General features: G+C 40.1%; 1 protein-coding gene across 3 annotated transcripts in view; it reads right to left on the bottom strand.

Annotated features, from left to right (window-relative positions):
* LOC124721585 (glycoprotein endo-alpha-1,2-mannosidase) overlaps positions 1 to 22,813 on the bottom strand; it is a 105,016-nt gene extending 82,203 nt beyond the window's left edge. Inside the window, exon 1 of one of the 3 annotated variants that reach the window (XM_047246631.1) lies at positions 22,701 to 22,813. The gene's annotated coding sequence lies outside the window, so the exon portion shown is untranslated. Of the gene's footprint in view, positions 1 to 22,635 lie in introns of all 3 variants that reach the window. The other 2 variants (XM_047246633.1, XM_047246632.1) reach the window with 2 other exon arrangements.
* Positions 22,814 to 23,441: the final 628 nt, after the last annotated feature.

The raw sequence follows: 23,441 nt of genomic DNA on the forward strand, positions 1-23,441 counted from the left end.
CAGAGTGCTTTGAATGGTGAGAAGGTGTAACAGAAATGCTGAAAAGTCTAAAGTGGCGCCCATTCCAAGAAATACACTCTAGATATCACGATAACGTAGTTAGAAAACTTCAAGAACCATCTTTCAGTGCAGAAACTATGAATAGTCTTCAGGCCCATATTTATCAGTCCCACAGAGATTGTGCAGATAAAATTAAGCGAACAACAACTTACAGGGTGTTTCAAAAATGACCGGTATATTTGAAACGGCAATAAAAACTAAACGAGCAGCGATAGAAATACACCGTTTGTTGCAATATGCTTGGGACAACAGTACATTTTCAGGCAGACAAACTATCGAAATTACAGTAGTTACAATTTTCAACAATAGATGGCGCTGCGGTCTGGGAAACTCTATAGTACGATATTTTCCTTATATCCACCATGCGTAGCAATAATATGGCGTAGTCTCTGAATGAAATTACCCGAAACCTTTGACAACGTGTCTGGCAGAATGGCTTCACATACAGATGAGCTGTACTGCTTCAGCTGTTTAATTGTTTCTGGATTCTGGCGGTACACCTGGTCTTTCAAGTGTCCCCACAGAAAGAAGTCACAGGGGTTCATGTCTGGCGAATAGGGAGGCCAATCCACGCCGCCTCCTGTATGTTTCGGATAGCCCAAAGCAATCACACGATCATTGAAATATTCATTCAGGAAATTAAAGACGTCGGCCGTGCGATGTGACCGGGCACCATCTTGCATAAACCACGAGGTGTTCGCAGTGTCGTCTAAGGCAGTTTGTACCATCACAAATTCACGAAGAATGTCCAGATAGCGTGATGCAGTAATCGTTTCGGATCTGAAAAATGGGCCAATGATTCCATTGGAAGAAATGGCGGCCCAGACCAGTACTTTTTGAGGATGCAGGGACGATGGGACTGCAACATGGGGCTTTTCAGTTCCCCATATGCGCCAGTTCTGTTTATTGACGAAGCCGTCCAGGTAAAAATAAGCTTCGTCAGTAAACCAAATGCTGCCCACATGCATATCGCCGTCATCAATCCTGTGCACTATATCGTTAGCGAATGTCTCTCGTGCAGCAATGGTACCGGCGCTGAGGGGTTGCCGCGTTTGAATTTTGTATGGATAGAGGTGTAAACTCTGGCACATGAGACGATACGTGGACGTTGGCGTCATTTGGACCGCAGCTGCAACACGGCGAACGGAAACCCGAGGCCGCTGTTGGATCACCTGCTGCACTAGCTGCGCGTTGCCCTCTGTGGTTGCCGTACGCGGTCGCCCTACCTTTCCAGCACGTTCATCCTTCACGTTCCCAGTCCGTTGAAATTTTTCAAACAGATCCTTTATTGTATCGCTTTTCGGTCCTTTGGTTACATTAAACCTCCGTTGAAAACTTCGTCTTGTTGCAACAACACTGTGTTCTAGGCGGTGGAATTCCAACACCAGAAAAATCCTCTGTTCTAAGGAATAAACCATGTTGTCTACAGCACACTTGCACGTTGTGAACAGCACACGCTTACAGCAGAAAGACGACGTACAGAATGGCGCACCCACAGACTGCGTTGTCTTCTATATCGTTCACATCACTTGCAGCGCCATCTGTTGTTGAAAATTGTAACTACTGTAATTTCGAAAGTTTGTCCGCCTGAAAATGTACTGTTGTCCCAAGCATATTGCAACAAACGGTGTATTTCTATCGCTGCTCGTTTAGTTTTTATTGCCGTTTCAAATATACCGATCATTTTTGAAACATCCTGTACATACAGGTCTACAAGCAATTGTCCTTTTCACACTTCATCTCTGAAAGGAACTGGAAAAAACTTTAACACATGCTGCAATAAAAAGTACCCTCTATCACACACTTCACATGTAGATGTATCTGCACAACTTACATGAGGTGCTACATAACACAACAGTTGCTGAGTGGCATCCTACAGCTTCTAGGCATACATAACATTGAAGCACAAATTTCAGCCCTATCTGTACAATCATGACATTGTTCTAACAACCCTGGTACTGATTGAACAAGGCCACAGCTAGATGTAAATTGTGGCAGGAGATTCTCTTCAGTCGTGACAGATGTCTTGAACGTAATAGTTTGCACATGACCCCACAAGAAAAAAAAAAAAAAAAAATCTGACTTCCTGACCCAGTACACCTTTATGCAATCAACTGACACAAGTGTTCACAAACAACATGTACAAAGTGAGCTGGGGATCTTATCATATAACAGTCACTTGCAGCACAAATATCAAACATCAAGTGAAATACTTTTCAACAATGTGACGAATACATCTCTCAGAAACATAGTATAAACTGGTCCAACTATGCCTGGAGGAAAAAGATATAGACCTATTAGCCAGTCGCTGACTATGCCCACTCACAAGTTCACTGTAAAACTGTGTTCATAGTTCATCACAACTGTGGCATGGGGATTCTCAATGGACTAAATGTGATCACTGAGCACTCTCTCTCTAGTGAAATACGCTTTATCCAAGGAAAGTATATATTCAGGAAGAGAAAGATCAAGCATACAGCACTGCAGAATCCTTTGGCTCAACATGACATGTAGACTGAAGTCAGCAGGAGTTAGAGATTGCAGTTTTGGTGAACTGTAGAGGTACAGTTACTGTTCCCATATTACTTTCCACACAAGACTGTGTGTGACACCCATTTCACAAGCAAATGTTTGATAAACTATTGTGGGATTCTTATCAACAAGTGGAAGCACTACTTCTTCCAAGTGATAAGTTGAGACATTTTGTTGACCACTTCAGTCACTGTATGTTTCATTTAAATGTTGGAACAGTTTCAGAAACAGGGCGTGCACCAGATAGATGTCTTGTACGTGGGTACTTGGCCCACTACAATCTTTCAGCTTTCCTACAATTTCCATTTGTTTATGCATACCTTGGAAGATGTTTCCATAAAATAAATAAACTGAGATGGAGTAAGGATATAAATCAACAGAACTTATATGAATACACTTCCTTTTCGTGTTGAAATTGTTTTGTTTTCTTTGACTGCAGGCATACTTCAAATACGAATGGAAGAACTGTAGAGAGAAATTACAAAAGAGGATTGAAACGCAACAGTAGTATGACTTACCTGGCGTATAAAAGTATTGAGAGATGAATAGATTAAATAATTTTATTCCATACATAGAGCAATTGAAAGTCAGACATGAAGGAACTCTAAAAATAATAAACAGAAGAATGCAAGTGGTTTTCAGTTCATTTGATAAATCAGAATACTGTATTCGAAAGCAAATTATGAATTAAGCTAAGAAGGAAAGTGGCTATTGCTTTCAGCATTAGTGCAAGAACCACCCAGAAATTTAGAGCCAAAGGAAGAAAATCTCATGTGAACAACTGAAAAGGAAAGGAAAATCAATAAGAGTAAAGGCATGTTGCAAACGTCATAGTCAATGTTTTGAAACTTAAATTGAGTGGTGCTGAGCTAACAGTAGATTTCTCACTGGAAGATAGACTACAGAAATTCTTTGTGAGATTCATCATAACAAATTACCATATAGCCTAGTGAAAAAATGGGACATAATACATGAGAACAGGAAAGATAAATAATAATTTGTAATTTGTGATGCAGCCTAGTACAAGGAATGAAACTTAAGAGTTTAACATTTCACTGCAATCAAGGTCATCAGAGACTGTATACTTCCTCAACTGACAAGAATGGGAAAGGAAATCCCCCTTGGCTTTGTTGAAGGAACAACCTTAAGATCTAGAAAAAGCCTTTGTTCAACAATAGGTATGTATAATGATTAATGTCGTTAAGTTCCAAAATACCTCATTTCAACACTGAAGCACTGGTCTTTGATATCATTATGCCTTTTGCCTGTGTGGTATCCAACATCTAAGATGTGTGAAGGACTCATAAAATTGTGATAGGGACAGGAATTCAATGTAGACAACAGGTCATTAGTAAACACAAAGAGAACCAAAATATAGTGACCATTTGAATTATGACATCATACATCATTTTCATGTGACTACAAAAATGGCTGTGAGAGAAATTGGTACATTCGCTACTAGAAAGGCTGGCTGTGGTGCTCCATGGATGAGCTGCATTCTCAATTTTGAAGAGGGCATCCTTCGCAATATGAACAAAACTCGACGATGACTACTCGATATAGTGCCCATGCGGTGGACTCCTGAAGAGCACACAGGTCAGAGCTGATTGTCTCCACTGTGTGTCTAATGTGAAATGGGTGATTTGAAAGTGATCCAATCTCTAAACTTATTTTACATCCAAATGGTACACGCCCGGGCATGGATTCCTTATCAACTGAAAAGCACTCTAAATGCTTGAACAGTATTCTATAATTGGTCACACTATCATCTGGAAAGCTGTCTCCACAGAGGCTTTAGACATTCCCACGACTCTTCCAACAAATCTGAGTTTTCTATCTGCCTTCATTACTACAGATTTCACATTCTTTATGCAGGTTAAGAACCACATGTGGAAATACTACAAAAATGTGCACTTCAATTAATAGTGGCTATAGGGTGACTACTTAAGTGATGTTTAGGGGAAAGAGTGATGGATAAAAAATGGGGGAGGAAAAGAGAGGGTAAGAGATACAGCGTTTCCTGACATAGAGCTTTGGTTTCAGAGCTGATTTACAATACTCTCCACTGATTTGTATGTTTCTTGCACAGTGTCTCCACTAATCAGTGAGTTGTCATCTTCCCATGTAGCATTTTTTATACTAAATGGTAATATGAAATTATTAAATTACAAAACTTCCCAAGCATTGTGAGTCTACACAGCTTATATAGAAACAAAGTACTTGTTATTTACCTGCAGTGCTTACCCTCCTTTGCTATATTCAAACTTTTAGTAAGCTTCATGCTTTTGGAATTCTCAGTCTAAGACTAAGTGTTAATGTGGCAACTCTTGGATGCTGTCCCTTTAAATTAAAAATGTGAAAGGACCAATTTAATCTGTCACATTTAATTTTCTATATTGAAAACTGATAACTAATTTATTATGTCTAACCTACACTCCTGGAAATGGAAAAAAGAACACATTGACACCGGTGTGTCAGACCCACCATACTTGCTCCGGACACTGCGAGAGGGCTGTACAAGCAATGATCACACGCACGGCACAGCGGACACACCAGGAACCGCGGTGTTGGCCGTCGAATGGCGCTAGCTGCGCAGCATTTGTGCACCGCCGCCGTCAGTGTCAGCCAGTTTGCCGTGGCATACGGAGCTCCATCGCAGTCTTTAACACTGGTAGCATGCCGCGACAGCGTGGACGTGAACCGTATGTGCAGTTGACGGACTTTGAGCGAGGGCGTATAGTGGGCATGCGGGAGGCCGGGTGGACGTACCGCCGAATTGCTCAACACGTGGGGCGTGAGGTCTCCACAGTACATCGATGTTGTCGCCAGTGGTCGGCGGAAGGTACACGTGCCTGTCGACCTGGGACCGGACCGCAGCGACGCACGGATGCACGCCAAGACCGTAGGATCCTACGCAGTGCCGTAGGGGACCGCACCGCCACTTGCCAGCAAATTAGGGACACTGTTGCTCCTGGGGTATCGGCGAGGACCATTCGCAACCGTCTCCATGAAGCTGGGCTACGGTCCCGCACACCGTTAGGCCGTCTTCCGCTCACGCCCCAACATCGTGCAGCCCGCCTCCAGTGGTGTTGCGACAGGCGTGAATGGAGGGACGAATGGAGACGTGTCGTCTTCAGCGATGAGAGTCGCTTCTGCCTTGGTGCCAATGATGGTCGTATGCGTGTTTGGCACCGTGCAGGTGAGCGCCACAATCAGGACTGCATACGACCGAGGCACACAGGGCCAACACCCGGCATCATGGTGTGGGGAGCGATCTCCTACACTGGCCGTACACCACTGGTGATCGTCGAGGGGACACTGAATAGTGCACGGTACATCCAAACCGTCATCGAACCCATCGTTCTACCATTCGTAGACCGGCAAGGGAACTTGCTGTTCCAACAGGACAATGCACGTCCGCATGTATCCCGTGCCACCCAACGTGCTCTAGAAGGTGTAAGTCAACTACCTAGATCTCCGGATCTGTCCCCCATTGAGCATGTTTGGGACTGGATGAAGCGTCGTCTCACGCGGTCTGCACGTCCAGCACGAACGCTGGTCCAACTGAGGCGCCAGGTGGAAATGGCATGGCAAGCCGTTCCACAGGACTACATCCAGCATCTCTATGATCGTCTCCATGGGAGAATAGCAGCCTGCATTGCTGCGAAAGGTGGATATACACTGTACTAGTGCCGACATTGTGCATGCTCTGTTGCCTGTGTCTATGAGCCTGTGGTTCTGTCAGTGTGATCATGTGATGTATCTGACCCCAGGAATGTGTCAATAAAGTTTCCCCTTCCTGGGACAATGAATTCACGGTGTTCTTATTTCAATTTCCAGGAGTGTATATGCCTTTTATGGGGAAGTTGGAATTGCCAAGTCATAGTACTAAAACTGGTGTAACCTATCGAAGCTTTCCACTAATGAGTGGTAAATACGATTTTTCAATATCGATGATATGCTACTAACTACAGGTTATTCCACATACATACAAGCACTGTCTAAGCCTGGCCTTAGTCATAACACGATGCCCTGTTCCATTGATTGGACAATGTGGAAGCTGGAATATTTGTGTCAGCCAAGAAAAAACTACAGATGTTTAGAGTGTCCTCGGAAAGGAGTCTGAGATAGTAATGTGCCATTTACCACTTCGGACTGGTGTGCCAGTATTGTCTGCTCACATAGTTGTACATAATCCTGTCATCAAAAACAATTCATAATACCAACATAGACTCACTGGTGGCGAGTGCTCTTACATTGACCTTTGTAAAATAACAATAGGTCTTTTCATTAGTTGTCAGTTTTCTGAAAACAGGATGCAGTATGTTGTTCACATACCCAGCAGAAATTATAAATTGGTGAAAAAGGTCAATCCAATAATTCATAATGCGCTAACTGTGTACCATACTCCTATTTAAACATCATGCAGAAGTTTCTGATATAACTAACAAGGAATTTCAGAACTACTTGTCAATTGTTCTGGGACATCATTTATCTTGATAAATGCAACTGTGCTTCATCCAAAATAAAAATAATACTAACAATTCAGGATGAACCTCCCCCAATGTGCACAAACTGCAGTACTTACATCGCACAACAGTATCTGAATTGGTCAGTTGGTGCCATATCATTGCTTTGTAAGGTTTCATTTTAAATTTGTGCTTACTTCTGTGAGCAGGCACTAATGGCACAACTGACTGAAGTACTAAGTCATGTAAGAATTTTCCCACACTTCTTTTCCAGGCCACTACAAACTAATCCAGTTAATTCACAGCTAAAATCAACACATCACCTACAACACTGCCCAAGCAACAGGCCACAGCATCAAGTGGTGACTAGAGCCACGTCAGATCAGATCAGATCAGATCAGTATTGGTTTCTATGCAACAGAGGAGACAGTGCTTGTGTCATACATGTAACACCTTGTATTACAATGGTGTGCACATAAGAAGGCAGGTTGGTTGGTTGGTTGTTTGACGTTAAAGGGACCAAACAGCAAGGTCATCAGTCCCTTGTTTCAAATAGACTCCATTCTGCTAACGGGACATCTCAGAAAAGTCAGAACAATAAAACGGAAAAAGGGGAAACGTAAAAGGGCAGTCACGTTGTCAATAGTAAAAACAAATGAGGGAAGTTGGCAAGAGAACGAACCCAACACTATGCTGAAGCAGCATAGGCAAGACCACCTGTGACTTAAAAGGTACAACTGCTATAATGCAGAAAGTACGTATGGGAATAGAAAAACTAACCAAGCCTTAAAAAGAAGGGGTAAAAACAGAGTAAAAGGGAAAGAAAAGAGGATTCCGGTCAGGGAGGTGAATCGGGAATCTCTGAACACTGCCTACAGCGGGAGACACCCAAACACTCACCGCCCTGCCCCAACACCAGAGGGAGATTAAAAACTTTAAAACTGAAAATAAAAACCACGCTCCCGGAGGAAACCTAGAACCAGGGAGACCATCCGGGAATCGTCAGCCAACATCAAAGGTAAAGTGTGGGGGAGTCTGTACTTAGCACGCAGAGCCAAAAGAAGGGGGCATTCAACCAAAATGTGGGCCACTGACTGGAAGGCTCCACAACCACATAGCGGGGGTGGCTCATCACGCAAAAGGAAACCATGGGTCAGCCTGGTATGGCCAATGCGGAGACGACACAGTGTGGTCGAGTCCTTGTGGGAGAGGCGAAAGGAAGAACGCCATGGGCCTGGATTCACCTTAATGGCACGAAGTTTATTAGACAGTGGAGTAGCCTCCCAAGAATTGGCCCATGACTGTGCAAAGTGGGATTTGATGTGAAGCCGTAAATCCGCTGCAGGAGGGGTGACAGAAAACGGGGGGTAAGTAACTGCTCCCCCAGCCAAACGATCAGCGAGCTCATTACCCGGGATACCCACATGGCCCGGGACCCATAGGAAGTCAATGGAACAAGCAGCACGGTGAAGATCAGCGAGATGGTCATGGATGGTAGAGACCAAGGGATGGCGCGAAAAACACCGGTCAATAGCAAGAAGGCCAAGAAGGCAGGTGGTTGGGTGATGTGCAGTGGCAAGGAGCAGTGTACCACATTATGCTCCAGCCAAGAGCACCATTCTGCTGAATCAACCTGTAGTGCACACATGGGTGTGTGTGTGTGTGTGTGTGTGTGTGTGTGTGTGTGTGTGTGTGTGTAGAACATTTAGAGTTGATCTTCATGTTAAGTTTGGTTATGGTAAGATTACTGAGCCACTATAGTGTTCATTAGTGGTGACGTAACGCAAGCACAACAAGTATTATGTTAAGAAGCAACAGCAATAGTTTTCCGAGTATATCAGTTCTGTTAAATAGAGTCTGAAGCAGAAACAGTGGCTAGGTCTAGCACTTACCCCAGCATTGCCAGTCACCAGGGTAGGCAATGGATGGAGTGTGTGACGCGAAACAGACAGGGAGCACACTGGCAATGCTACAATCTATTATCTGTCTCTGTCTGTGCAGAATGCATCAAACTACCACTGTCTTACAAGCACCCCACAATAATATCTGTGTCAAATATTTTGATAATCATTTTTAATACATGGTTAATTGGCTTTATTTGTGAAGGTCAGAAGGTAAATAAAAGCACTGCAAAGAAAATCACCTTCTAGAACATGGTATATTGTCACTCTCAAATATACAAATGCACACATGGCATTATTTACAAAAAGATGTAAAACAATTTGGACATCTGATGCATAGTCCTTTCCCTTTCCCTTTCACTTTCACACTCTCTCTCTCTCTCTCTCTCTCTCTCTCTCTCTCTCTCTCTCTCTCTGCCTGGAAAAAAAAAGAAAAAAAATGTGATGCACCCCAAAGGGGAGAGGGAAATGAAATGAAACTCCTCAGGTTGAGAGGGTTACACAGTATTATTTCAGTGATCACAAAATCCAGTCAAATTTACAAAGAACTTGGCAGTATGAGTCCACTTATTAGTATGACATTACACCCCATCAAGTTTGGATGCATGCACTGATTCTGTTGGGAAGGATGTCACAGAGCCATTGTATCCTCTACTGAGGTACCCTGGTCCACAACTTTTGTAACTGTTCTTTGATATGCTTGATACTGGCACTGGGAAGGCGTTGACATCCAAGCCAGTCCCACAAAAGCTCTATCGGGGTCAGATCTGGGGATCATGGGGCCAATGGAGTATCACAGCACCATGCACGCAGTTCACACACACACACACAAACACACACACACACACACACACACTCTCTCTCTCTCTCTCTCTCTCTCTCTCTCTCTCTCTCTCTCTCTCTCTCTGTGTGTGTGTGTGTGTGTGTGTGTGTGTGTGTGTGTGTGTGGACGTGCACTGTCCAGTTGAAAAATGGCATCACAATACCAGAGCATGAGAAATAAACATGAGGATGCAGGATGTTCATGATGAACCACTGAGATGTCACAGCTGCCTCACTCACTACCAGTTGTGATCTGAAATCATAACCGACGGCTCCTACACCATGGCACTACTAATAACACCACTAGGCCCATCCACTGCACTAGGTCCCTGCCATATTCAACGGCAATGATCATTCAGTGCAGTGCAGAACCATGATTCATCGCTGAACACAATGTGACAACATTCATCCACAATCCACGCTTCCCGGTCACTGCACCACTCAAAACGCAGCCACTTATTTTGTGCTGTTAACAGCAGCCTACGCATACAACAGTAAATCCATAGTCTGGCTGCTGCTAGCCTCTGACCAATGGTGTCAGGTGGTACAGAATGTTACAGGGAGTCCATTTCTTGTTCTCAGAAGGGAGGAGCAGATTTGATGGGGGTACAATGTGCCAGGTACACAATACTGCCCCCTTTATGGTCAACCATAATCTTGACAACAAGTATACTTGGTCCCATATTCCCATGCAATGCAACATCAGCCCACTGTCACATCCCAATGACCCACAAATCTGGACATTGCACGATTCAACCCGCCGGCCAAACTGGAGGCCCACAATGAGGCTCCTTTCAAACTCTATCATGTGTTGATAATCCTGACTCACATATGCATGTGGTATCCCCATGTCTTTCACTGTGATCACTCAACATCTGATGCTGTCACATATCATTTATATCCTACCATGCCTGGTAACACCACCAAACAACAATAGCAATAATGCTAAAGCACTCTGATGGCCACTCTACCTGCCAGACAGAACTGTTACTCTAATCATTTACATACTCATCAATGGTGGATATGTGTACCAAGTTACACTGACAACCAACCACGTCTTCTGGGTGTGTCATGTTCCTTTGTCAGACAGTGTATTAATTCATTAAAAGTAGGCTATTTCTAGTAACAATGTGTTTATTTCAGAAAAAAATGAAGACCATTGTTACTGTGTAGAAACAGAAATTACCTAGTCAATTTTTACTGTATGTGTACCAAAAACACAAACACTCACATTATGCAGTTCCAATCCAAACAAATAAAACAACTTACAGGTATCCTAAGCAGAAATACATGAGCACACACTGGATAATTCTCCACGTGTGATGTTCTTAAGCATCCAGATGGATAAAAAAACTGAGGTGGCACTAGCATATATATCAGCTAATCAAAAAACTCAATTCTCCCTGCTGAAGGGATTACATACATATATACATACATACATACATTCATTCAGTACTGTCATATCTTCCTGATCGATGCAGCTTAGAACAAAAATGTAATTATTCTACATAATCGTGCGGTAAAAATATAGTGTGGAATTGATAACCAAACTACTTGCAGAAGTCTCTTGTGCAATTCAGTCACAATTCTAGAAGTAAAAAATGATTTCCAAACAGTCTATAATCCCTATCCCGCATTCAGAATCGTGTTTTATATTCTATTCCAAAAGTCTATAATGTGTTGTTATTAGACATCAGACAGGAAACTGAAAGTTCACAGATACCCAAAAATGAAGTAAAAGAATATGTTGTTAGCTATTCCTATAATTTACCATAATATTTGAACTGTAGAATGTAAATTCTGCTTTACTGTAAGATCTGCATCAAAAAGATCTCAACTTTGCTAGTATATAGACAGCTGATAGTTATATAAATGGTTCATTTGAGGCAACTGAAACAAATTCTTTATAAGTTGCTGAATATCTCTACAAATACACTGTTATCTTGTTTTAAGACCTTAATATGTGTCAGTTCCTAGACACCTTGTACAAATTTCATGTTTCACAGAGTAATGGCTATGCAGGTGTGATCTGTGCAGTGTGCAATCATTGAATTTGAAATAATGTGAAGTGAAGCACATTTCGGCAAAGGCCAGACACATCACAAAATATGCCATCAGAGTCCTTACATTGTTTTACTTCACAGACATCATGCAGATTTTTTAATTTCATAAACCAAGAAATATTTTACAGCTACCACAACATACCGGGTGAACAAAAAGTCAGTATAAATTTGAAAACTGAATAAATCACTGAATAATGTAGATAGAGAGGTACAAATTGACACACATGCTTCAAATGACATGGGATTTTATTAGAACCAAAAAAATACAAAAGTTCAAAAAAATGTCCGAAAGATGGTGCTTCATCTGATCGGAATAGCAATAATTAGCATAACAAAGTAAGACAAAGCAAAAATGATGTTCTTTACAGGAAATACTCAATATGTCCACCATCATTCCTCAACAATAGCTGTAGCCAAGGAATAATGTTGTCAACAGCACTGTAAAGAATGTCCGGAGTTATGGTGAGGCATTGGCGTCGGATGTTTTCTTTCAGCATCCCTTGAGATGTTGGTCGATCACAATACACTTGCGACTACAGGTAACCCCAAAGCCAATAATCGCACGGACTGAGGTCTGGGGACCTGGGAGGTCAAGCATGACAAAAGTGGCGGCTGAGCACACAATCATCACCAAACGACGCGCACAAGAGATCTTTCACGCGTCTAGCAATATGGGGTGGAGCTTCATCCTGCATAAACATCTTACGTTCCAGCAGGTGTTTATCAGCCAGGTTGGGGATGATGTGATTCTGTAACATATTGGCATACCTCTCACCCGTCACGGTAGCAGTTACAAAATCAGAATCACGCATTTCCTCGAAGAAAAAAGGCCCGATAACGGTAGATGTGGTAAATCCAACCCAAACCAGGACTTTCTCGTCATGAAATGGAGTTTCCACGACAGTTCTAGGATTTTCGGTAGCCCAAATTCTGCAGTTGTGGGCGTTGACAGACCCTCGGAGCGTGAAATGAGCTTCGTCAGTCCACAACACGTTACTCAACCAATCGTCATCTTCCGCCATCTTTTGAAACGCCCACACCGCAAATGCCCTTCGCTTCACTAAATCGCCAGGTAACAGTTCATGATGCCAATGGATTTTGTACGGATAGCATCGGAGGGTACGCCTAAGTGCCAACCAAACAGTAGTGTATGGAATGCCGGTGCGACGTGCGACTGCACGAGTGCTGACTTCCCCGTGCATAGACAAATCTGCTACAGTCTCAATTTCTTCCTGAAATGTCTCAGCAGCATTACGCCTTGTGCTTGGTCGGCCACTACGGGGTCTATTGTCTGAACAACCCGTAGCTTCAAACTTCGAAATCATTCTAGTCACAGCTGCATTTGTCAACGGACCTTTACCCATTCGAATCCCCTTCCTATGATTTCCCCGTGCATAGACAAATCTGCTACAGTCTCCATTTCTTCCTGAAATGTCTCAGCAGCATTACGCCTTGTGCTTGGTCGGCCACTACCGGGTCTATTGTCTGAACAATCCGTGGCTTCAAACTTCGAAATCATTCTAGTCACAGCTTCATTTGTCAACGGACCTTTACCCATTCAAATCCCCTTCCTATGGCGATAGGATCATAGCGCTAAACTAGCACATTCCCCATTCTTATAATACAGCTTCACTAAAAGCGCCTTTTCAGGTAACGTCAATATGCTGGGAATGCTGGTGCATCTGGTTCTCTCTCTCATTACAGCTCCTTTTATACGTGATTGTCATGCGCAGTCACTGACGTTTTGCTGTCCAGCACCATTTGTCGAACATTTTGTGAACTTTGTTTTTTTTTCTGTTCTAATAAAACCCCATGTCATTCGAAGCATGTGTCAATTTTTACCTCTCTATCTACATTATTCCATGGTTTATTAAGTTTTCAAATTTATACTGACCTTTTGATCACCCGGTATTTAACTCCCTGTCAACATTGACTGTTGGTAATAAGCATCTGTCCAAAGTGAATTACTGTTACTAAATCCATATCTAAAAGTAATTTTAAAAACTAACACAAATAAGCAGGAGTGAGGAACAGCTGTATTATCTAAATAAAGTTATACACAATAACAGTCATCAGCAATAAATGTAGGTGTTTTTGTAACTGAAAACAGAAAAACTTTATTTTGTACATTACTGTTTACCCTTATTGTCTTCTGTTCACTAACAGCTGCCAAATGTTGGCTCTGATCGATGGTGTCTCCTGGTAGCTTTGGTTCAGGTTTTGGACAATAAGATTTACTTGCTTCTTTGAGCACTCAAATGGTTGCACAGTGACATTCCCCATTCAAAGCCACACATGATACCAGCCCTCACTTTTTATCAGAGGCATAGGGACATATTCGCAGTCCAGGAGTCACCAGCAGGTGTCCTTAAAGTGTGCCATGGTGAAGAATAAAACGTTGTTTTATATCATATTTGATATCAAAGAACATTGTACAATAGGTATCAATCAAATGAGGCAGTACAGATGTTAAAGCACAGATCTCATATTCTGTAGGAAACAGTTTGCCCTGTCCAGCCACCCTCGTTTCATTTATCTGTGGTTTTCCTAAAACATTTCAGGCAAATTCTGGGGCTGTTCCTTCATCAAGGTTTGGCTGACCACCTTGTCCTAGTCTCATAAAGCAAACTTATGGCATAATCCGTATCACTTTAGACAGGAGGATGATCTTCATAGTCTCGGATGTTATTGAATTTAGCATATGTTAAAATTCAGGAGTAAGAAACACTTTTTTTTTCCTCCCCCTCCAAAAAATCCCTGCTCAAAGATACAGGTTTCCAAAGATGACACTGCAAACACCATTATGAAGATGCGAATTTCAGAAATTTTTTTTAAATGCTGGATCTCTATAACAGGTCTAGATACTTTGTTAGAATTTTTTCTTATTTGAAAGATAACTGCTTTATGATTACAATGGTATCCTCTGTTTGGACATATCTGTCAAAGTTCTTTTACTGTCACCTTTTGAATTTTTTTTTAATAATGTACAGAAAAAAAAAATTTCAAGAATGCCAAGCCAGAAAAGTTAGATTTTTTTTTCTGTGGATTAGTACCTCGTAGTACTATATTCTTTGTAAAGGAGAGCTTCCTCTTTTAAGTTGGACAGGTTTTATTTTTAAAAATCCTTTTTATAACTGAAATTGTTTCTTACTAATTTCTTTGTTACAATATTTATTTCTATTCTCTTTGTTGCAGTTATTTCTTATCACCTTCTTTGTTACGGTTATTTCTTTTAACTTTAATTGTTGCAGATATTTCTTAAACTTTGTTGTAGTTTCTTGTCAGTTTCTTTTTCATGGTTGTTCATTGCATGTTTCTGTATTGTAGTTGATCGGTGCTAATTTGTTTACTGGGAGAGGCTTCTAACAGATTTGAGACCATCCAGTGAGTTCTGTGTTTACGTGAAGAATTGGCAGTTGACACAGTTGCAGTGTGTTTTGTGAAAAGGACTGTTTGAAATGTCATCTGACTGGGGCCACAGGAGAGTGAAGTGTGCTGACTATTTGTATATCCATTAAAGAATGATATATAAGACAAACAAAAAAACAGACTTTGTTCAGATTGGGAAGAAGTGTTCTCATTTGAAGACTCTGTTTCAAAGTAAAGATGTTTGCAGTGACGACTTTTTGTGTTCTAAATGTTTTGACATAACAACAACTATGATAGTACCTGAACAAAGTGAAGCCTCCCATGGTGCAGATGATGCAGTTTGGCATCAGTAGAGGAAGAATTAAATAACCTGAATCAGTCAACTAAGGAGGTAGGTGTTACTCCTGTTGAGAAACCGTAGTCAGTGAAGTCAAGTCATAAGCTCTATGCATCAAGAAAGTGCAGAGAAATTACTAAAGCCATGGATGAATACACTACAGCAAACCTGACCATACTCTTCAAAGTAGAAATTTCATCTTCCGAAGAGAATGAACCAAAGCAGTCTTGCAACTCTTGCCAGGGATTTTTCACAAATATCAGTTCAGCTGCTGAATATTGTACATCCTACAGTGAAAAGGTGCAAGTTTTAACTATTATTCCAGAGACATTTCCATTTTCAAAAAACTATTTTGAACCACATTCCATCAGTATCAAAGTACATAGTAGACAAATCAAGAAATGTGAGGTCTGTAAAAGGAGTCTTTGGAAGACCAGATCCCTATTATAGCCATCCTGTGGAAGCAGCTCAAGTTCCAATAGTGCAGTCATTGTGTCTGGAAGATAAACGGTACTGTTCTCGACAGAGTGCAACAAAGACACTGTAACTGTAACTGTAACAGTTGAAGGTCAAAAAGTTGTGAAAGTGAAGAGGTACACGACTCCTAGTATTAAAGAAATTTTTGCAATTTATAAGAGCAACTATACAACTTCACATATTGGAAGATCAAAATTTTATGCACTACGACCTAAGTGTCAAGTGTTGCAGTTATAAGTGACGGCATAGGACATGACTCGGCACACTCTTTGCTAGCAATGCGCAAAATTCTTCAAGTGCAAACAGGGGCAGAGAAGATCATCATTATTTCTGATGGTGCTCCTAGTCATTTTAAAAATCGTTATCAGCTGTTTGAATTGAGCAAGTCGCTTATGCCAACTGACTGGGTATACAGTGCTACTGGTCACGGGGAGAGGTCGTGTGATGGTGTACGAGGCTTGCTGAAACACCATGCTACAAAACATAATCTTTCCAAACCAAATACAGCCGTGATTCAGAATGCTGAGGATTTTACAAGAGCTGTAAAATCTTACACATCCACAGCCCTCATTCTTTTGTCCAAAGAGGAAATCTAAGAATTCCATGAACAGAAAAAAGAATGGTCCATATAAACTACTTCTATGAAAGGAATTCAGAAGACATATTTTTGGACTCATAGTGATGGGCAAACTCATATCCCACACACTTTAAAGAGCAAGAAAGATGAAATTTCGTTTGTTCGGCCAACACCTCAGAAACAGCAGGATAATATTCAGATTCATAACTTGAGAAGTGGGATGTTTGTGGCATGTGTGTATGGTGTGACTGGTGGATTGCAGAGATTATAGACACCAGTTATGAGTTAAATGAAATTCTAGTGAACTTTCTGCTACCACATGGACTAGCTGCTGGATATAGGTTTCCAGCTGAAGGACAGCAACAACACCATCAGTGCTCACTTGCTGTTCACAATGTTTTGAAGATTGTAAGTGCTCCAGATCCTATTGGTTCAACAGGAAGGCATCACTCTATAGCAAAGGAACATAGGCCCTACTGAAGAAGTGGAATACATTTTTAGTTCATTGACTGGCCAATTTCAGTACAAAACAGATTGCACAGAAGTTGTATAAATAGAAACCCTTAAGTCTTTGGACCATTCACATATCTTTTGGAACCATTTAAAATGCTTGAAAAATGAGTCTCTTACTCATCTTTCAAAACTAAAATTATGTTACATAAGGCTAGGTTTTGATTTTTATGAGCCTGTTATCTGATAATGTGGTAATAAAACCGGTTTTATGTATGGCAAAAATTTCAGTTGTTTATCAAACCTGTTCAACCTAAAAGTCGAAGCTCTCCTTTTCGGCGAATGTAAAACTATATGGTACCAAACAACAGAAAAAAAAATTTTTATGGATTGGTATTTTTGAACATTTTTTTCCATAAATTATTAAAAACGTTCAGAATGCTATAGTAAAAGAACTTTGACAGATAAGTCTATATGGAGGATTTCTTTGTAATCATGATGCAATTATTTTTAAAATAAAAAAACAAAAAAAATCTAGAACTGTTTGAGAGGTACAGTGTTTTAAAAGTTTTTCAAAAGTTTGCATCTTCAAAATGGTATGCGTAGTGTTATCATTGGAGGGCTGTATCTCGGAGCAGGAACTTTTTGGATAAAACAAAAAAATGTGTGTTCCTTACTTAGTCCTTCATTTTAACATACGCCAAAAGTAATTTTTAGTCTGAGGGAGGAAAAAAATTGCAGAAGTTCTTACAAGAGTAAGCAAATCTTAGAATTTGATTTGACATGCAATGACCCTGATGACAATTTTTCTGTAGGGGAGAAGGAAGCATTTGTACATAGGGATGATGCAATGCCTAAGGTCTAAGAGGGCAAAGAACAGAAGCCAGAACTGGTGATTTTGGTAGAATGTACAAAGAAAACACCACTAGCAATGTGTGGCAGGATGTAGGAACGGGCCTTATGTGAAGAAACCACTAGGTGGGTCAGGGGGTCAGCGGTGACCATATACAGACCCGAGACCTCGCAGCTTGGTTGTCAGAAACAACAATGTGGAAGGAGTGATGTGCCCTGGTGCATAGTATAAAGGTGGAGGCAGTGGTGCCCGACAAGAGTTAATGTTCAGCCCGCCATCCTCTATGTAGGTCAGGCTGGTGGCTTGGACTTCCTAATATTCAATATGGCTCTGCTTGTATTCAGACTATCCGCGTACCTTTCTCCAGAGGAACTGTAGTGGGAATAGTGTACTTCCATTCACTCATTGAGCAGTAAATATTGTTTTTTTTTTTAGGTCTTGCCTTTTTTCACTTATTTCCTGACCACGTTCCATAATTACTTCAAAACATTCAGTTAATCACCACATTAGCTAATTGAATGGACCTTCCTCTGTATCTTTTATTAAGCATGTAGCCTCACTGGATGCGAGAGTTTGTATTGTATTTGGTTCTGATGACCATCCTATCTAAAGACCTTGAACTGCTTTCATCCAGAAACCATTGGGTTGGTGTCAGGCCTTGAGGATAAGTACTATGTCCAACCTCTGTGCATATTTTGTGAAACCTCTTCTAATCATACGGTGCAGCATGTAACTGTCTGGTCAGATTACCAGTCTCCAGCTTGTAATCTTGTTGTTTGATTAGCAAGCCAGTGCTAAGCTAAGAAGAGAAGGCCTAAAGATGTAAGGTATGTGTAGAAGGACCATACAAAAGAAACAAACATGAAAACAACTCTAAAGGTAGGAAGCAGGAAGTAGATTATGTAATGGCGGATACACTACCATGAGAAGAAGTTGAGACAGCACTGAAAATAGAGCTCTTAAAGTAGACAGTGTCCCCTCAGTTGTTAAGATCTTTCTAAGAACCAGCCATGACAACATTATTCCACTTTGTACAACAGATAAGAGACAGATGTAATACACTTGGACCTCAAGAATAATGTAATAATTCCAATTCTGAGGAAGGCAGTGTTAACAGGTGTGAATATTACTGAACTAAGAATGAAGAAACTGATGGAAGCTGACCTTGGGGACAAAGAATTTGGGCGCTGGAGAAATTTAGTAACATCCTAGACAATGCTGACCACATGACCTATCTGAGAGTATAGACCAAAGCAAAGGGAAACTTACTCTCATAGCATTTGTAGATTTAGAGAAAGTTTCTGAAATTGATGGAAATGAATGTTGTTTACAACTTTCTGAGGAATGAGACTCAAGTTAAAACAGTCAAACTACATTAAAGTATAGCAGTACTTGAGAAGGGAGTGGGACGGCATTGTAGCTTATCCCAGATGTTTGTTATTATTAAGGACACCATGGACAAATTTAGAAAGGGGAATGTTCAGGGAGAGGAAAGGGAAAATTAGAGGTTTGTCAATGACACTGTTATTCTGTCAGAGGGCAAATAACTTGCAAGACCAGTTCAACAGAATGGATACTCTTGAACAGAGGTGATGAGTTTCACTCTAAGTAAAGCAAGGTTATTTAGTCACATTAAATTGGGTGATGCTGAGGGAATTAGATTAGAAAATGACATAATAGCAGATGAGTTTTGCCATTTGGTCAGTGAGATAAATGGCTATGGCTAAAGTACAGAGGACATAAAATGCAGACTGGCAGTATCAATAAAAACTTTTCTGGAAAAGAATGATTTGTTAGCATAAAAATTAGTGGTTTAGGAAGCTTTTTCTGAAAGCATTTTTCTGGTGTCTTATAGTGAAATGAAATGTGGATGATAAACATGTGAGACAAGAATTAAATGGTAGCTTTTGAAACTGGATGCAACTGAAGAATGCTGAAGGTTAGACTGGTATGTTAGGTAACTAATGAAGCGGCAGTGAATTGAAATTAATGCACAACTTGACTGGTATCAACTTACAGGATACACCTTGAGGTATCAAGGAATCATAAGTTTGGTAATGGAGTGGAGTGCGAGGAGTACAAATTGTAGAGGGAGACCAAGGCTTGGCTGAGCTAGTTCAAATGTATTTGAGTTTTAATATAGGCCTACTTAGTACCACCACCACCACCAACAACAACAACAACAGATTTACTACAGAAACCATTGTTGTTGTTGTTGTTGTTGTGGTCTTCAATTAAAAGACTAGTGCGATGGAACTATCTGTGCTAGTGTATTCTATGGAAGTTTGTTGATCTCCGTACAATTACCGCAACCTACATCAATTTGAACCCTACAGAAACCTTATGACTCTGTGACGCACTTCAGAGTTATCTCATAACAAAATAATTTAATACATTCAGAGTAAAGAGATTTTTTTCATGTAATATGTGATAACACAAGACATTATTATTATCTGCAATTTAAATGAAGGCTTGTGCTGTGTTAAAAGTAGTCAGCTTGCAATAGAACTCAAACATCTGCTAATTGAATATATAGATTGAAAGACACTAGACTTAAGCAAATGTTGTGCCCCAGGTAATGACTGGGTGTCCATCATGAGTCACAAAGACAGTAGTGTGCAGACAAAACAAAAATAGCACTTTTTGTATGTCCATCCATTGTGCATGTCACAATTTAAATGTAGCCCATAATGCTGTTGCAGAGCCTAATTAAAAATGTGACATGTTTCTCGACAAATTTCAGAAGATCTAAAAAATTTTTGGCCATAGAAAGCCACGGGGGCAGGATTTAAAAACTTACTTGGTGAATACTTCCAAGGCAAAACTAAAACCACTCTTTCAAAGATACTGAAGCAGTGAAACACATTTTTAGTCCATTGACTGGCTAATTTCAGTACAAAACAGACTGCCCAGAAGTTGTATAAACTGAAACCCTTAAGTCTTCGGACCATTCACATACATTTTACTTTAAAAGTGCTTGAAAAATGAGTCTCTTACTCATCTTTCAAAATTAAAATTACGTTAAATAAGGCTAGGTTTTGATTTTTATGAGCCTGTTATCGGAGAATGTGGTAATAAAACAGGTTTTATGTATGGCAAAAATTTATCAAAGCTGTTCAACCTCAAAATGAGAGCTCTCCTTTTCAGGGAATGTAGAACTATAAGGTACCAATCAAAAAAAAAAAAAAAAAAAAAAAAAAAAAAAAAAAAAAAAAAAAAAAAAAAATATCCAAATTTTATGGATTGGCATTTTTTATAATTTTTTCCATAAATTATAAAGAAGTTCAGAATGCTATAGTAAAAGAACTTTGACAGATAAGTCAATATGGAGGATTTCTTTGTAATCATGACACAGTTATCTTTCAAATAAAAAAACCAGCAAAATATCTTTAAGTGTTTGAGAGATACAGCATTTTAAATTTTTTCCCAAAATTCACATCTTCAGAATGGTATGTGCAGTGTCATCTATGCAGGGCTGTATCTCGGAGCAGATTTATTTATTTTTAGAAAACGAAAAAATACGTGTTCCTTACTTAGTCCTTCATTTAAACATATGCTAATTTCAATGACATCTAAGACTATGATGGTAAGATTTTTTTCCCAGCCTACCTGAATTGATATGGACTATGCCTTATGTATAGTACGCGTATGTATATTTTGAGCTATGGATTTCCGTTTTACTCCCCCTAAAATTCCGTATCATTATCAGATGATCCTCGGGTGAATAAATAAATATAACATTGTTACAATCTTTGAATTGAATAGCTGCAGAATTAGTGGTCAAATCATAAAAATGTGTAATAATTTCAAAATAAAATGTGTTAATGATTGGTAGAACTCTTATCACACAACATTGGTAAATCATAGACGAGTATCGTACAAAACTATGATCACCCTTAAAACTCTGATATCAATGAACCAACTGCCAACATTCTTAGCTGTTGTTAATGTAGATTACATTACAGACAGCACTCTCAATTTTTGGATTCCTGTGTTCAACATGATCTACTTAACTGTGCCTAAAGTAATATGAAAGGAGGTTAATGGATTTGGAGAGTTAATGAAAGTATGAGACTGTTCAGTGCAATGCTGAAGCCAACTCCCTTCCCTCCCCCCAGCTCTTTTTTACACATTTGTTTCAGAAACTTTTCGCAGGGGCTTTGATTTCTGGCCAATTAATTGTAAAAAACCAATGACCCATAGTTGAAATGTATGCAGTATTTTTGGTTTCCAGTGCATTATTATTGGAAACAGCCTTCCTTGACACCAAATGATTTGGTAAATACATAAGAAAGTACCTAACGGTCTTTGAGAATGAAATCAGGACAGTACTGAACTACTACGGTATGCTGAAAGTTAAATCTAGTTGTTTTTAGTTCCACATGATGCTAACTATACATTAACTTGATATTACTTATTTTTCAGGTGTGATGTGGTACGATTCCGGAACTGGTCGGCAGTTTTACAGAACATTAATGTGTTGGCGGAAAATGAATTTCTTTTAGGTAATTGGATGGATAAAAAAGTAAACATGCAATAATAAAAAACTTTGCCTTCTTTAATTGCTGTATTGTTTCTATCTTCATACACATAGGACTAATTGTGTTATATAAGGTTATTTGGTGGGGGAAAGAAGGTAATAAAGGAAAGTCGGGCATATCACATCAGATACTTCGTCTGTATTTCATTTGTCACTTCACTGCAACCACTTTTGCCCTTACGTACCACATGCAATTAAAACTTTCATTCCGCACAGTAGGCACATGCATCTAGCGTACAATGCCATTCACCTGTCACAAGTATTAACACTCTGCGGAGTTAAGCGTCAGTCGCCCCATCATACACATTACACACTATATCGGCGAAACTTATAAACTGACATCTGTTTACACTGCGTTTCCACACGCATGGAAAACTTGCGCAGGGGTAACCCCACCACTGCCCTCGCCAGTCTACTTGCGTACAACTGTCAAGTCAGATGATGAGCCACTATGGGACGATTGTATAAATCATTTAATCTTAGATTACGACAGAAAATTACTCTAGATTAAGCTTATCCTGGAAATCTGCGTTGTATAAACGTTAATGCTCGATCACGTCGCTGCGAAGTAGGATCGTATTTGACTGGCAAAAATTCGCGAAACAAATTCAGGTTCAGCTAAACTCGTCAGTTTATAGAGTGCCAATATCTGTCAAGTATAATATATTCTTTAGTTAAACATCTACTGGTAAAGGACACAGTCGATTATCTAGATTTTCTGAAGTCAATGTTGTACATAAACAAGCTTTTTTTATTTGTTTCTGATTGTCTCGTCAAAATTATAATATAATACTCAATGAAAGAGTCAGATATTTTCATTTATGACATATCTCATTAGCATTTTAGTCTGTAAAGGACGAATTTTTATTTGTAGAATGGACTGTTCCAATTGCCTAGGCATTACAAACACAAGATTAATTTAATTTTAGTTTCTCTTCAGTATGTGAAGAAACTGTAGCTGCAGCTGCTGTGTGATGGGTTGCTGTCGTAA

This window comes from Schistocerca piceifrons, chromosome X (assembly GCF_021461385.2).
Source record: "Schistocerca piceifrons isolate TAMUIC-IGC-003096 chromosome X, iqSchPice1.1, whole genome shotgun sequence".
Classification (NCBI taxonomy): domain Eukaryota; kingdom Metazoa; phylum Arthropoda; class Insecta; order Orthoptera; family Acrididae; genus Schistocerca; species Schistocerca piceifrons.